This window comes from Dipodomys spectabilis, unplaced genomic scaffold, assembly GCF_019054845.1.
Source record: "Dipodomys spectabilis isolate Male_0828 unplaced genomic scaffold, ASM1905484v1 ptg000332l, whole genome shotgun sequence".
Classification (NCBI taxonomy): Eukaryota; Metazoa; Chordata; class Mammalia; order Rodentia; family Heteromyidae; genus Dipodomys; species Dipodomys spectabilis.
In genome coordinates, this window is record NW_024871009.1 from 658012 (window position 1) to 667187 (window position 9176).

General features: G+C 39.0%; 1 pseudogene; it reads left to right on the forward strand.

The window, feature by feature from the left end:
• Positions 1–494: 494 nt before the first annotated feature.
• On the forward strand, positions 495–591 carry LOC122095043 (annotated as a pseudogene).
• The last annotated feature ends 8585 nt before the right edge of the window (positions 592–9176 follow it).

The window sequence follows — 9176 nt, forward strand, 5'->3', positions numbered from 1 at the left end:
GATTAGTTTTGCTCCAATAAGACAATCTATGCTGTCAGGGTAAGATATTCTGGTAGGTCTGTTCTTACATGGAGCAAGGGTAAAGGGTCAGGCAGACATTTGTGCCAGTAAGACCTCATTTGGGAAATTTTAAGCTGCAGAAGTTTAGAAGTAGCTCTTAAGCAAGGCTTACTTTGAATCCATTAGCTCCACAAAGCTAAATCAGTTAAAAAATAAGTACTTGAAAATCCATCACCTTTGGACCTAGCTATGAAGGCTTCAAAGCATGATCAAATTTCAAATGAAAAAGACTTAAAATAGTTATTGACAAAAAATTGCAAATGTGAGCAATTGAACAAACAATATAAGTTTTTTCCACCATACACAGAATTTTGCAGAAATAAGATGAATAGCAAATTTGGGAACAATATGTTTCCTGGTTGCAAATAGGCAACCAAGGATATATGCCTATCTTAAGTTTGCATCATTAACTATGTAAATTTAGAAGATACTACATGCTTCAGCAGCATGTCTACCTGAATTACAATGCAGAGATTAACATGGCTTTTGCACAAGGATGATATGAAAATTTGTGAAGTATTCCATATTTTTCATTCTTCAGATGCAAGAAATGAAAAACAGTTATGAGAGTTCTGGGAAGATGGCGGAGGAGAAGCTGGAATCTGAACAAGCTCTCGCATAGAAAGTAGTTTTAGAGTTCCAGTGAACAGTCCTAATCCAGAGAATCACAGGAAGTGTGCCATCACAGGACAGAGAGTTAGACAAGAGAGGGGAAGCCAAGACAAGGAGACACATCTGAGCACCTGCCAACAGCCGCTGCGGCGGCGGCAGGGTTGCAGCGGCGACTGCAGCCGCGGCCATACCTGAGTGCTCACACAGAGAGTCCGGGACGAAGGAGCCAGACGCAGCGGGTGAGAGGATTCTACTCAACACCAGCAAGAACCGACAAGCAGCGGACATCTTCATCCTGCAGTTTGCAGACAAGAGAAAACCCAGGATCCAAGACTCGGCGTGAGTAGAAGCCCGACGTCCTCACTTCTTCTCAGGGAGCAGAGGAGGGAAGGGCACCCCTCCCCCCCCAGCACCGGTGATCTCCATCTTGGATACCGACAAAGCTCGGAGGAGCTGCTAGCTCCAACTCAGGCCTTGGAATAAAACGAGTTATTTAACAGGTCACAAGAACTTAACAGCGAAGTGACCTGACAGACTCAGCTCCATCCAGGGAAAAGTCACCCAGCTCAGGCACCAGCCATTGGAGTGGCTTTCCTCACTGGGTAACCAGAGCCAGAGGCTGCCCCTCCCTCTAGCAGCCTCCACAATCAATTGAAAAACAGAAACCCTGAGAATGGCTCCAGGGTGGGCTCTGTGAATTTTTCACAAAATAGCCCCAGGGAAAAGCTACTTTTTGTTGAAAGGCCTCAACTCTACCAGAACCTAGCCTCATCACCCCTCTTTTGTGATTCTCAAAGCAGATCACCCTCCCGTTAAACAAACCTGGGAGAGGGATCTCAAAATCTTGGGTAAAGCAGAGCATTTTTCTGCCTGTTCGAACAAACTGACTTAAGAAACCAATCAAGCCACAGGACCTCAAGCTGACCAGAGACTCCAACAAGAGGCTGGTGACAGACAAAAGGGAGATACAGGATTCTTCCCACCCCTCCCAAAAAAATAAAAAAAAAAAAATCAAAGAACTTTTTTTTCTTCTTTTCTTTTTTCTTTTTTTCTTTTTTTTTTTTTTTTTTTTTTTGGTTTTTTTTTTTTTGTTTTTTTGTCGGTCGTGGGGCTTGAACTCTGGGCCTGGGCGCTGTCCCTCAGCTCTTCAGCTCAAGGTGAGCGCTCTACCATTTGAGCTACAGCGCCACTTCCGGTTTTTTGGTGGTTTATTGGAGATAGGAGTCTCACTGTCTCTCCTGCCCGGGCTGGCTTTGAACCGCGATCCTCAAATCTCAGCCTCCTGAGTAGCTAGGATTACAGGCGTGAGCCACCAGCGCCCGGCCTTCTTTTTTTTTTTGGTACCTTATAAATATAAAACATTTTTTTTTCCTTTTCTAAAACTTTTATTAATCTTTAATTTTTGCCTTTTTTGAAAAAATAATTGTTTTCCAGTAACTTTTTTTCCCTCTTATAATTTTTATTTTAGGAATATATGAATGTACGTTTTCCTTTCTTTTCTTGTCTTCTCTCTCTTTTTCTTTCTTTCTTAATTATCTTTTTTTTTTTGTCTAGCTCTACTGAACTTCTGATCTTTTTTTTCTCCCTATCTTATCCTTTTCACCTTTTCCTTTCTTTTGTTCTTCTGTATGTGACTTAACTCTTGTCCTGCACATCCTGATAAACCCATAGTTAACTAGTAGACCCTATCCCCATTGTGTACACACTTATCCACACATTTATTACTCAATCCAAAACCTCTGAGGCTTAAATTCCTTAATAGCAGTACTACCTCTTTATACCTATATAATATTTTAAGCTTTTTTTAAGTTTTTCACATCTCCTCTATCTCCCTCCTGTTTTCTCATTATATTCACATTCCTCTCTAAATAGATGGTCTTTCAATCTCCATAACTATATTAATTTTTACATTTCTAATTTTTTTTCTGGTCTCTTTTCATTTCCCTTTCCGTTTCTTCTTTTTCTCTCCCTCGCTACTTACATCCTACCCAACCTGTTTCCTGCATTGAGATTAGGACATAGTTAACTCTCCCTGTGCCTCCCCACACCAATCTATTCCTAATTTTTACCCACATCTCTCCCTAACCCTAAAAATTTCTGGTTTTCCAAATTCTTCTCTGCGGTTCGAAGCCCATTAACATATAGTTGTTTGATGTTGAATAGATGTATCTGTTGAACTAGATTGTATCTGTAGACTAGTGACTGTATAAATGCAAACGTTGGTTGATGGATGCCTTAAGATAGGGTTCTAGCACAAAACTGGTGCTATTTTCATCTCAAATGGGCAGAGTAAGCCAAAAGAACACAAGAAAAATGGCAAATCCGGGTATCTCAATTCCCAATCTTGATAATCAGGGGTCAGATCAGATAATGAACAATCCAGAGGAGAGTTCCAAATAGCTCTACAAACACTGGTGGCAAACATGATAAATGAGAAGTTTGACAACTTACAAAGGACTCTGTATGAGCATGATAGGGAGGGAGAGGAGGCATCCCAAAAGTTTATACAGGAATATCATAAGCCTGAGGAAGCTACTCAAAAACTGATACAGGATTTGCATGAACAACTTGAGAATACTCAAAGAGAAAGGCAGGAATAGCGTGAGCAGGCTGAGAACACTCAAAGAGAACTGCAGGAATCCCACGAATGGGAGGAAAGAGAACTGCAGGAATCCCACAAATGGGAGGAAGCTAATCAAAGAGTAATTCAGGAATTGAGAGACCAGGTAGAGAACACAAAAAGATCACTAAAGGCATTCATGGAATCCATTAACAAAGAGCTGAAGGAAGTCAGGGAGACCACAAAGGGAATGCTGAATGGAACCCAACAGAAGGAATGGGAGTCCAAAGACACCATAACCAATCAACTAAGTGATTTGAGAACAAACACTGAACACCAAATTAAGGAAGTAAAGAAATTCATACAAGACCTAAAACAGAGCTTCAACAAAGAACTTGAAGCCATCAAAGCTGACCAATTAGAAGGAAAAGAGATAAAAAACAAAGTAGAGAGTCTTGACAGCAGGTTAGACCATGCAGAAGATCGAATCTCAGGGATTGAAGACAGCGTAGATATTATAAAGAAAGAACATACAACCATCCAAGACAAGTCTAAGAAGTATGATAGATCTATCCAACACCTGGAAGACACCATCAGAAGGCCTAATCTAAGGATAATGGGTGTAGAGGAGCACCTAGAAACAGAAGTTAATGGTCTAGGAAATTTGTTTAACAGGATCCTAGCAGAGAACTTCCCAAACATACAAAAAGATAGGCCTATTCAGATACAAGAAGCTTTTAGAACCCCAAATAGACCAGACCAGAATAGGACATCCCACCGTCACATTATAATCCACACAGGATCAACTCAGACCAAGGAAAAGATCCTTAAAGCTGTCAAGGAGAAAAGGTTAATCACCTATAAAGGGAAACCAATTAGAATCACCTCAGATTTCTCAGCAGAGACAATCAAAGCAAGAAGAGCCTGGAATGATGTATGCCATGCCCTAAAAACAAACAACTATCAACCAAGAATACTGTACCCAGCTAAACTCTCCTTCATGACTGAAGGCCAAATAAAAACCTTCCATAGCAAAGAAAAATTGAAACAATACATCTCCACCAAACCAGCCCTACAAAGATTCTTAAAGATGTCCTACACATAGAAAACCAACAAGACCGCAACAAAGGCCAAGAAACTGCACCCATACTGAGAATCCAAGAACCATAGGAAGAACCTAGTTTCGCATCCCCCAAGAAGGTGGATAACATGGCAGGAACTCCCAAATACCTCTCAGTCCTATCTCTTAACGTTAACGGACTGAACTCTCCAATTAAGCAACATAGACGGTCTAGTTGGATTAAAAAGCAAGACCCTTCTATCTGCTGCCTGCAGGAGTCACATCTTGCCCGTAAAAACAAACACATTTTCAATGTTAAAGGCTGGAACAAAATCTACCAAGCAAAAGGCCCCCATAAACAGGCGGGAGTTGCAATCTTAATAACAGATAAAATAGACTTCAAATTAAAATTCGTGAGAAGAGATAAAGAAGGTCGCTACATACTAATTAAAGGATCTCTCCTTCAGGAGGATATTACAATTCTAAATATCTATTGGCCAAACAATGGAGCACCCAAATTTATCAAAGAAACACTACTTTCTCTCAAATCCCATATAGATCCAAAGACATTAATTGTTGGGGATTTTAACACACCACTCTCCCCACTAGATAGATCAACTCGGCAAAAACTCAACAGAGAAACCGCAGATCTAAACAGCTGCATAGATCAACTAGACTTAACAGACATCTACCGAACATTTCACCCAGCAGCATCAGAATACACGTTTTTCTCAGCAGCACATGGAAGGTTTTCTAAAATAGACCACATTTTAGGCCACAAAGCAAACTTGTCTAAATTCACAAACATTGAAGTTATACCTTGCATTCACTCTGACCACAAGGGACTAAAATTAGAACTCAACACCAAAAGCCACCAAAGAAAGTCCGGTATCACATGGAGGCTGAACAACACACTGCTGAATCAAGAGTGGGTCATGGAAGAGATTAGAAAGGAAATTCAAATGTTCATGCTATTCAACAAAAATGAACACACAAATTACCAGCTCCTCTAGGACACAGCAAAGGCAGTACTCAGAGGCAAGTTTATAGCTCTGAGCGCCTACATCAACAAATTGGAGAGATCTGAAACTAGCAATTTGATGACACATCTAAACCTCCTTGAAAAAGAGCAGCAAGATAAACCCCAATCCAGTAGACGGAAAGAAATATTCAAAATTAAATCAGAATTAAATGAATTAGAATCCAAAAAAACTATAGAAAGAATCAACAAAGCAAAGAGTTGGTTCTTCGAAAAACTTAACAAAATTGACAGACCCTTAGCAAATCTTATCAGAAAAAGCAGAGAAGACACCCAAATTAATAAACTCAGGGATGAGAATGGAAACATCACCACGGAAACAACCAAGATTCAGAACATTATAAGGGAATACTTCTCAAAACTTTATGCTAATAAGTTTGAGAACTTGACAGAAATGGACCTTTTCCTAGCAAATATTGACATGCCAAAACTAAAACAAGATGAGTTAAACCAGCTTAACAGGCCCATATCAAGCATTGAAATAGAAACAGCAATAAGGGACCTCCCGGCTAAGAAAAGTCCAGGACCAGATGGTTTTACAGCGGAATTCTACAAGGCCTTCAAAGCAGAGCTCACACCAATACTCCTCCAACTCGTCAATGAATTTGAAAGAGAAAGCTCACTACCGAACACATTCTATGAAGCCATCATAACCCTCATCCCAAAAACAGGGAGGGACTCATCAAAGAAAGAGAACTATAGACCCATTTCTTTGATGAACATTGATGCAAAACTTCTCAACAAAATTTTGGCCAATCGCCTTCAACAATTCATCCAAAAAATCATACACCACGATCAAACAGGATTCATTTCAGGGATGCAAAGCTGGTTCAATATACCCAAATCAATTAATATTATTCATCACATCAACAGGAGCAAGAATAAGAACCACATGGTTATCTCAATAGATGCAGAAAAAGCATTCGACAAGATCCAACACCCCTTTATGATGAAGGTTTTGGAAAAATTAGGAATCCATGGAACATTCCTCAATACAATAAAGGCTGTATATGACAAACCTACAGCCAGCATTATACTCAATGGTGAAAAACTAAAGCCATTTCCTCTTAACTCAGGAACAAGACAAGGATGCCCACTCTCTCCACTTCTCTTCAATCTAGTATTAGAATGCCTAGCCACAGCAATAAGACAAGATGCAGGCATAAAGGGGATCCAAATAGGGAAAGAAGAAATAAAACTCTCCCTCTTTGCAGATGACATGATCTTGTATTTAAAGAATCCCATAGACTCCACTCCCAAATTACTCAAGCTGATTCAAAACTTTGGCAAAGTAGCAGGTTATAAAATTAACCCCCCAAAATCAACGGCTTTTCTGTATGACAACAATGAGAAAAGTGTGGCTGAAATTAGGAAAGCAACTCCATTTGTAATAGCCCCACAAAAAATAAAATACCTAGGAATTAACTTAACTAAAGAAGTGAAGGACCTCTATGATGAAAACTTTAAAATCTTCAAAAAGGAAATCAACACAGAACTTAAAAAATGGCAAAACCTCCCATGCTCCTGGATTGGAAAGATTAACATCGTGAAAATGGCAATACTTCCCAAAGCTATCTACAAATTCAAAGCAATACCTATCCAAATTCCAACCTCATTCTTCAAGGAAATAGAAGAGGCAATCCAAAAATTCATATGGAACAATAAAAGACCCCGAATAGCAAAAACGCTCCTGAATGGAAAGAACACTGCTGGAGGAATATCAATACCAAACTTCAAACTCTACTATAAAGCCATAGTAATCAAAACAGCTTGGTATTTGCATAAGAACAGACCTCAGGACCAATGGAATAGAATTGAAAACCCAGAAATGAACCCACAGACCTATAGCCATCTAATCTTCGATCAGGGAGCTAAAACAATAGAATGGAAGAAACACAACCTCTTCAGTAAATGGTGCTGGCAAAATTGGTTAACTACATGTAGAAAACTTAAGCTAGATCCTTATATATCACCCTGCACCAGAATCAACTCCAAATGGATCAAAGACCTTGAACTCAAAGCAGACACTCTGAAAACATTACAGGATGGAATAGTAGAAACCCTGGTTCTCCTTGGCTCAGGCCGAAATTTTCTGAATAGAGACCCGGAAACACAACAAATCAAAGAAAGGTTGGACAAATGGGATTGCATAAAGTTGCAGAGCTTCTGCAGGGCAAATGACATAGCTAGCAAGATCAATAGAAAGCCCACGGATTGGGCGAAGATCTTTACTAGCCATACAACGGACAAGGGTCTCATATCTAAAACATACTTGGAACTCAAAAAATTGAACCCCCCAACAACAAATCCTCAAAGAAACAACTGCCCAATAAATAAGTGGGCGAAAGACTTAAAGAGAAACTTCTCTGAAGAAGAAAGAAGGATGGCCAATAGACATATGAAGAAATGTTCAACATCCCTAGCCACAAAAGAAATGCAAATCCAAACAACATTGAGATATCACCTCACTCCAGTTAGAACGGCAAAAATCAAGAACTCTAATAACAACAGATGCTGGAGGGGATGTGGACAGAAAGGAACCTTACTTCATTGTTGGTGGGAATGTAAACTTGTTCAACCACTTTGGAAAGCAGTATGGAGGTTCCTCAAAAGACTTCACATAGAGCTCCCCTATGACCCAGCAATCCCACTTTTGGGCATTTACCCTAATGTTTACAAACAAGACCACACTAAAGCTACCAGCACAACTATGTTTATTGCAGCATTATTTACCATAGCTAAGATATGGAACCAACCCAGATGCCCCTCAGTAGATGAATGGATCAAGAAAATGTGGTATATATACACAATGGAATTCTATGCTTCCATCAGAAAGAATGACATTGCCCCATTTGTTAGGAAATGGAAAAACTTGGAAAAAATTATATTAAGTGAAGTAAGCCAGGCCCAAAGAAACGTAGGTCCCATGGTTTCCCTTATTTGTAATATCTAGTATATGTATGAGTCAAGCGGAAAAGGTCAGATAATGTGATGTCAGGAAAATGAACCCTTAGATGTGTATTTTAATGTTTTTTTCTTTCATGCTTGTGTTTCTAACACATTTATAAGATTATCTCTTTGTTGCTTTGTATGTCCCTCCCCCACAGTATAACCCCTGCTTTCACTATATTTGATGTCAGTATAACTTGTGGAGGAGATGGGGAAAAACCAGTTGTTTAAGGATACTGGTGGACCTGTTGCAACAATGAGAAGTACAAGTTGTCATGTCCAAAACGAGCTTTACAACGTTGGTGCGGGGGGGGGGGGGAAGGAGAAGGATTGGGATTAGGGGGGTAGGGGGGAGTCTGGGAAGGGATGTGAAGGGTAAACAAAGGAGGAGGCTGCAATGCTTGTTAAGAAATGTACGCATTATCCTGCCCATGTAACTGTTACTCCTCTGTACAGTATGTTCACAAATAATATTAAATTAAATTTAAAAAAAAAAAGAAAAACAGTTATGAAAAAGTTGATTACAAATATACAAGTGTAATAATACATATAATTCATAGAAATAAAAGTTAGTTTTACATGAGTGAATTCAATCTTCACCTTTTTAGAAAGGCCTTTATATAGCATAACCTTTATAAAACTTTTGAAATAAGATAACATTGTCATTTTATCCCAAAGAAATAAAATTCTATAAGGACCTAGGAATTAAAGGAATCTTAAACTGTTCCTATATGGAATGCAATCTGAAAGAACACATTTATTAATGGACCTATATATTATAGTATAATGTCGAATTCAAAGTATTATATCTAGGAGAGAAAGAAATAGATTATGGACATTATACAAACAGAATATTAATATTTTAAAATATACTTTTTTCAGACAAGCACCAGAAA